Source organism: Leopardus geoffroyi, chromosome A2 (genome assembly GCF_018350155.1).
Source record: "Leopardus geoffroyi isolate Oge1 chromosome A2, O.geoffroyi_Oge1_pat1.0, whole genome shotgun sequence".
NCBI classification, from domain to species: domain Eukaryota; kingdom Metazoa; phylum Chordata; class Mammalia; order Carnivora; family Felidae; genus Leopardus; species Leopardus geoffroyi.
In genome coordinates, this window is record NC_059331.1 from 15,840,818 (window position 1) to 15,848,058 (window position 7,241).

The following is a 7,241-nucleotide window of genomic DNA, read 5'->3' on the forward strand; positions in this document are numbered from 1 at the left end:
ACATGTTGGGTGACTTCCCGCTACATGTCTCTGACCGAATTCCTCCCCCATATACTGCCTATCGAGTGGGCACCTACCAGTCCCACCATCTCCTGCGGGCTTGATGAAGTCTAAACTCTCCGTTCCTCAGGGCGCTCCACCAACATGGCGCACCCTAGAAGGTCTCACCTGGAGCCAATGTGACGGTACTCTCGCAGCGGGATTGGAGACCCAGCTGGTGAGACTCGGGTTGGCCCCCATCCTCCGGAATCAGCAGCTGGACACGCAGGCGGTGGGTGGTCAACACTCCTCAGTGGGAGGGAGGAAAGACTCAGTAGAGTCTAACACCCCGCCCACGTGTTCGTGGGGTTTCTCGGTGCTTCACCAACGAGGACCCATCCCTCCATTCATGACGCCAGCTGACGCCACCTCTGGTATCCATCAGAGAGACAGCGGAAGCACTGTGGGAGCCCCTCTGGACTATGGCCTTCTGATTAAACTCTAATTACCACCCCCTGGAGTTGCCCTCCTGGGGGCACCTGGCCTCCCTGAGAGTGTAGATGAAGCGGTACAGACTCACATTCAGATCGCTCTTTTGGCGCTGAAGCATTTTAAAGTAAATTGCAGTGAAACCACAGCACCGGGGCATCCCGCCTCTGTACTAATAGTGACAAACAGCATTTCTGGTTTACAAAGTGCCATCGCACAGCTTTCAACCCCTTGCAAAGTAAGTGCCCTGAATTATCTCCAGCCCCGCCACCAAGGAGTCTCCCGCCAGCGAGGGCTCCGCACAGCCCCACGGCCTCCGCTTCCGCTTCCGGGTCGCTTTGCTGCAGGCATGCGTCGCGCGAGGTGCCTACGTACGATGGCGCTCTGGAGGCTTCCTCCCCACGCCAGCTTTCCTGGCGGCCATGTGACCGCATGAGCATGTGATCTGCCCAGGCCAATCATAGTGGCCTCGTCCTTTCGGCCAAAGTGGCCGGCCAGGAAAGTGCACGTGGCCTGGCAAAGCCAAGCAGGAGGCCTCCTGGTTCTCTCAGCCCAGAGCTGGGAGGGGAGGCTGGGATTCTGGCGCACTTCCCCTCGCTCCGGTGACCTCGGCCTTGCGGGGACAGCTCCATTGCGAGCATGAATCCGACGGTCGGGGTGAATCAGAGGCCTGGGTCACGACGGCCTGAACGTGTCCTCCCCACCAAATTCACATGTTGAAGTCCTGATCCCCAAGGGGACGGTATCAGGAGGTAAGGAGGTTTGGATGACGTCCTGAGGGAGGGGCCCCCCAGGACGGGATGAGTGCCCTTCGGGGGCCTGCCCTTCTCTGCGCCCACGAGCGCTCAGGCAGAGCAGAGCCCACGGGAGGGAGGGCGAGGAGGCGGCCGCCTGCAAGCCCAGAGGCAGACCCTCCTGGAGAGTGAGTGTGCAGGTGCCTTGGCCTTGGGCTTGCCCACCTTCAGGGCACAAATGCCCGCTGTCCAGACCGCCCCGTCTGTGGGGTTTTGTGCATGGAGAGAGGAAGTCCTCACGACCGTTGAATCTCTAAATCCAGTCCTCCCTGGGTCCAGCTGTACCTCTGTATACGTGCGGTTTGGCTGTGCAGCCCACAGATTCCCTTTTTCGCTCACGCTGGTTTGAGCTGAAGTTTCTAATGAATTTTTCCACCATCAGCAGCCAGGAGCTGCTTGACAGCTGCTTTCACTCCTCCCGGTAGCCCCGTGCTGCTGGCCTCCCGGCGCTTGTCGCTACGGACCAGTCCCCCACCCTGTCCTCCTGAGGCGGCTCCGCATGTCCCCATCCTAACCGGAGGGCCACCTGGGCCCAAACAGAGACCCCAGCACTGCGGCGCGGTTGGCTCGTGGCCGGCATGTCCGGTAGACGTCCGTTCTTGGGGTTAGCAAGGGGTGCTCGCCTCTGGGCCTGCCTGCGGCTAATTCACACACACTGTAGATCCGGGAAGTCCCATTAGGGATTTTGCTTTCGTATTTTCAAAAGGTATGCGGCCAGGCAAAGTATCACACTGTCATCGGCCTCCTGGGAACGATGTCCTCCTCCAGGACCTGAGGCTCATCCTGTCCCCTCAGCGCCGGCCTACTCTCCTTTCCTATGTGTCCCCAGGCCCCAGTGTGTGCACCGTGGCTCAGTCGACTGTGATCTCCAAGGGAGGCCTCATACTGTGGACGCGCAGCGAGGCCCACGTGTCCGGTGCCCATGCGAACACCCCGGCCTCACGTCACGGGTGACTCACCCCGAGCTGTGGGCTTGGCGGGCAGGGCCCTCTCGATCTCCGGCTGCACTTTCCACGCGGAGGAAGCCAGATAGCATCACGTGTTGGTGGTTTGTTTCCATCTCGCTGATCGAGAGCCTAAAAGCAAGAGATTCTGCTGTATCTTCCCTTTTATCGATGAGGGCCAGGGGTCCCAGGACAGCGGGTGAAGGGCGTAGACTGTAGTTTGCTCATCTGTAGACGGGAGCCACTAGTCAAACATTGCTTTGCACCTCGCTTCCAACGGGACTGAGTACCCTGGACGTGCAGAGGAGAGACTCCTGAGAGCCTCAGGGCCCTTGAGAGAAGGGGGTTTCCTGAGAGGACAGTGATGTCTGGCGTGACAGGCACGTTGGGGCCCACATGGGCTCTTGACTTCTCTCGTGGCCTCACGGCTGCGATCTTTCCACATGTCGCCCTCCCTCTCCTCTCACTCCCGGGGAGAAACTCATCTGTGGTCCCTCCAGCCCGGCGTTCCAGAGGGAGCTGGTCTGACCGGCAGAACCCGGAGACGTCCCCTACTCTTCGTTATCTCTCGGGGGACACGATCCTGGGTTTTTCGTCCGACACCTCCCTGCCTAGACTAGGGCCAACATGTCCCAGCCTTCCTTGCACCTGCGGGTGGCCACGTGACCGCGTTCGGGCCAGTGATTCATACAAGTGCAAGTTCTCCGTGTGGCTTCCAGGCTGTGCTTTTAAAAGGAAGAGGCGAGGGGCGCCTGGGTGGCGCAGTCGGTTAAGCGTCCGACTTCAGCCAGGTCACGATCTCGCGGTCCGTGAGTTCGAGCCCCGCGTCGGGCTCTGGGCTGATGGCTCAGAGCCTGGAGCCTGTTTCCGATTCTGTGTCTCCCTCTCTCTCTGCCCCTCCCCCGTTCATGCTCTGTCTCTCTCTGTCCCAAAAATAAATAAACGTTGAAAAAAAAAATAAAATAAAATAAAAGGAAGAGGCGAGTCATCCGGGTCCTTTGCCCTTTCCCGCCTGGCAGAAGGTGGAAACGCTGTGAGCCCCCCAGCACAGTGCAGGTGGGGACGGGGCCACAGTGGGCAGAGCGACAAGATAGAAAGAGCCTGGGCCCCTGACACCGTTGCGGACTGGAGCCACCTCGCCAGCTTAGCCCTACATTTATTTCAGCCGTGTCGTTGGGATTTGGTTTTGGCAGCTGAGCCACGGTTACGTTTAGAAAAGCGGTATCGCCTTCAAGCCGGAGTTCCCAGATGGCCAGCGGGATGGGACACCATCAGGTTGGGCATCCCCAAATGCCGGCCCAGTGGCGCTGGCAGCTGGGGACGTCAGCAACAGGAGTTGGTGGCATCGTTAATAAGAGGCCACGCGTGTGCCTCTTTCTGTCCTGTGACTCCACGTCGGATCCCCTGGTGAGAGACTCTGATTGGCATAGCAAATGCTCTCACCTTGGTTTGGTCGGTTCCCCTTGCATCAGGTTGCGTCATGAGCCACTAAGCAGTTTATGGTGGGGTGTCCACTCCCGGTCCCCTCGGTGGGCACCCCTGTCTAAGCATCACCCCAGAACTGCTTTCCCTAGGTGGGTGGGTGGGGCTATAGACCACGTAATTTCAGTTAGAGGGGACATTGGGCGTGAAGAAAAATACCCAAAGCATCAAGGAATTGTCAGCGCCCACATCCGGTGATTCTGGCAGATTTAAGCACCGGGCAGGTTCTCTTCAGAGCAAGAGAAGGGACCCAGGAACGGGTGAGGCCAGGTGCCAGGGGCATGAGCCAGGGGTGAAGCTGGGGCTGGAGCATGCACTGCAGTGAGCAGCGAGAGAGGATGAAATATTGTAGCTAAAACATCGCAGCAAGGAAATCTGTTCCGGGCACCTGAGGAGGCTGTCAGGGCCCCGGGAGGAGGCCCACTTCTTGGGGAACAAGATAGATCTCATGCCTCAGAAGCATGACTATAGTCAGATTCCAGACCATAGACCAGATTCCAGATTGCAACACTGTATAAGAATCCAATCGACTCTGCCCGATTCTTCCTCCTTCTTTCCCTGCCGTCAGAACTTTTTAAAATTTATTCTCGCCATGGCTCACCAGCCACCCAGATGATGCACAGTGGAGCCCGACCTCTTCCTCCTCAGAATAACCGCTGGAAAAAAGAGGCTATCAAGGTCATGCTTCTCTGCATTAGGGTTTCACAATGGTGATGAGTGGCTGGAGAGATGGAACCGACATTCTAATTGCCCACCAGCCACCCACTGTCTCCTTTCTTAGGAAAAGAAACCCAATTTTAGCCTCTCTGCAGCTCGGGGGTGGCCAAGCAGCAATGGCCTGCCAGAAAAATATTTTGGAGAAGCTGGCTTGGCTGGAAGAACCACTCTTTTTCTCTCTCCTGCTTCTTCCCGTTGCTGGCTTGGAGCATAGACCCTTCATCGCCAGCAGCCATCTTGGATCACAAGGTGACCTTATGGATAGAAGCCACCCCTGAAGAGGGAGGAACAGAGAGGTCAGAGTCAGACTCTCTGATGCCGCTATGGGTCCCGCATAGCTGGGGAATCAACCTCCAGGTTTTTGGTACCTGAGGGAGGAATGAACTTCTGCCCTGTGGAAGCCCTCACTACTCAGTGTGCTTTGTGGACCAGCAGCGTGGGCATCCTTCAGGAGCTTGCTAGGAACACTAAACCTCAGGGCCCGCCCCGGACCTTTCGAATTAGAATCTGCCTCTTAACGGTGGCCACAGATGTCATGTTGTGCACACGGTGGTTTGGGAAGCCCTGGTTGAAGCCACTATGATTATCGTTTATCCTGTTGTTTGTAGCTGAATCTCGTCCTTGAGGATAGAGAAGATGATTCTGGTGCAGGGTCACCAAGAAAACGAGGCTTCTGGGAAGCTCACCAGTGTGTTCTCCTACATCTCCCTTCCCTGCTTCCAGGAAGAGCATGCATGACTTTCTAGAAAGCCCCCATTTCCCCACATCATACCACGAGGGGTTTGGGGAGCCCTGACCAGCATTGTCCTGGGGCTCAAGTTCTTGAAAAGCAAGGTTCTCGTCAGCTGCCGTTACCTGCACCCCAACCTCCTCTGTCTCCAGACCCAAGGGTTTCAGAGGACAGATGATGGCCTTAGCTCACAGGAGGTAGGTGAAGGGGCCCACAGTCATTCTGAAACCTTAAGGCATCACAAAATAGATCATCTTTCCCGGAAGCCTCGGCCTACTGTTTCTAAACACAGGCGTTTCTAGGCTGTGTTTCTGGGGCTGCTGTCACACTCAGCCCCTCTGTGACTCAGGCTTGATTGCCGAGGAGGGCCACACCCTCTGGTATGGAGCTCTGAAGGGTCCCTCCCTGCTCATCCATATCTGCCCAGATGGATGGGTAGGGGGGTGGAAAGGGAGCTCCTGAGGATGACGTTCCAGAAAATGGTTCTTGACACGCTCCCAACTGGACGCAGCCGTTCAAATGAATCACTTGAAAACATCCAACTGGAGTGGGGGCAGCTGGAAGTAATGGTTAAAAGCACGAGTCTCTGATTCAAGGAGATCTGGTTTGAAGCCCCGGTTGCGCCCTTTACTACTGTCTGACCTTGGACAGGTCTCTGATTTCCCTAAGCCTTCTCTCCAGTCCTGCCAACCCGGGCCTGGGTGTCCTCATCTGTATACGGAGTAATAACCAGTATAACACAACAGCGTCTTCTTTGGAGGGGCTTCTGCGGGTTCAGGTGCTTGACCGTGTGCGTCATTAAATCCTCAGTCCTTGATATGGGCAGGTGTGCGAGCTCACCTTGTTCACCTGTGCCTGTCAAATGGTAATGCCCCAACGCACCACCCGGAGATTTTGGTAGAAGGCAGCTTGATTTGGCGGTCTGGTGTGGGGCCTAAGCTTCCCGGTGGCGCTGGCCACCCCACCACGTAAGGCACGTATGGCAGGATTGGGGACTCTCTACTGGCAACTCGTGGATACTCTTTGGTCTTGGCTCCTCAGATGTTCAAAGACACGATGATTCCAAAAAGCAAAGGGCGATCACTTGTTACATGACCCTGTCACAAGATTTCTGTTCTGGGGTGCATAACCTACTAAAGGTAGAGCTTCATCTGGGATAAAGTGTCTACATCCTGGAGAGACAGGTAGAGGCGACAGCGGGATTTGGTTCCCTCCGGGTTTCTTGTGGTGCGTGATTTCCTCATGTTTCAGAGACCTCTCAGTTTGATGTGGCAATTTTGCTGTGGTTATGCCTTTCAACACACTTCCTGCTCTTCTCGCAAAACAAAGGCTGCTTTACCCCTCGCTTGGAGGCCAAAGCCCAGATGATTACAGGTTTCCTCAAGAGCTTGAGCAGGGCCTGGGCGAGGGGGGCACATCCGTGGTCCTCAGTGTGTGAAGCCTTTGGCTTTTTTCTATTTGAACAGCAGAGCTAAGATTCGCACGGACTTTACTTTCTATTGGAGCGAAGGATCGCAATACTGCTAGAGGAACTTGAGCTTAGCAGCACCTCACAGCTGCAGATTTCAAGTGGAAATCTCGCTCAGCCCCTCAACGACGACGGAAAGTAGAACCCAGTCCTTTCTGTAGTCGGGGTTGTCTGGGTCACATAATTTCAGTGGCTATCCTCAGAGTTGCTAGGAATTCAGAGACTCATAAGCTATGGGAGCTGAGCAGGATCTGAGGACTTCTAAAGCCAACTTCTCTATGTTTTGGAGGTGGAAACCGAAGTCCATAGGGGTTAAGTGACTTCCACGAGATCACACAGCTGGCCTGGCCTTCACGGTCATTTAGAATCACCCCGCAAATATTTCAGGTGGGTTTCTTCGCTTAGTCAACTCCATTTCCTCCATTTTTTTTTTTGATTAAAAAAAATAATAATAATGTGTTAACCATTTCTTTATGAGTTTTTCCATTATGGAAATAACAACAACTATGTTACAACCTAATTGGAAAACAGAAGTAAATAAATCACCCGCACAATCTCTTTTTGACCGGATGCCTATCTATTACTTTCAAATCCTTTGCTATTTTTCTTATTTTGCTTTTTAATTATTAACATATAGG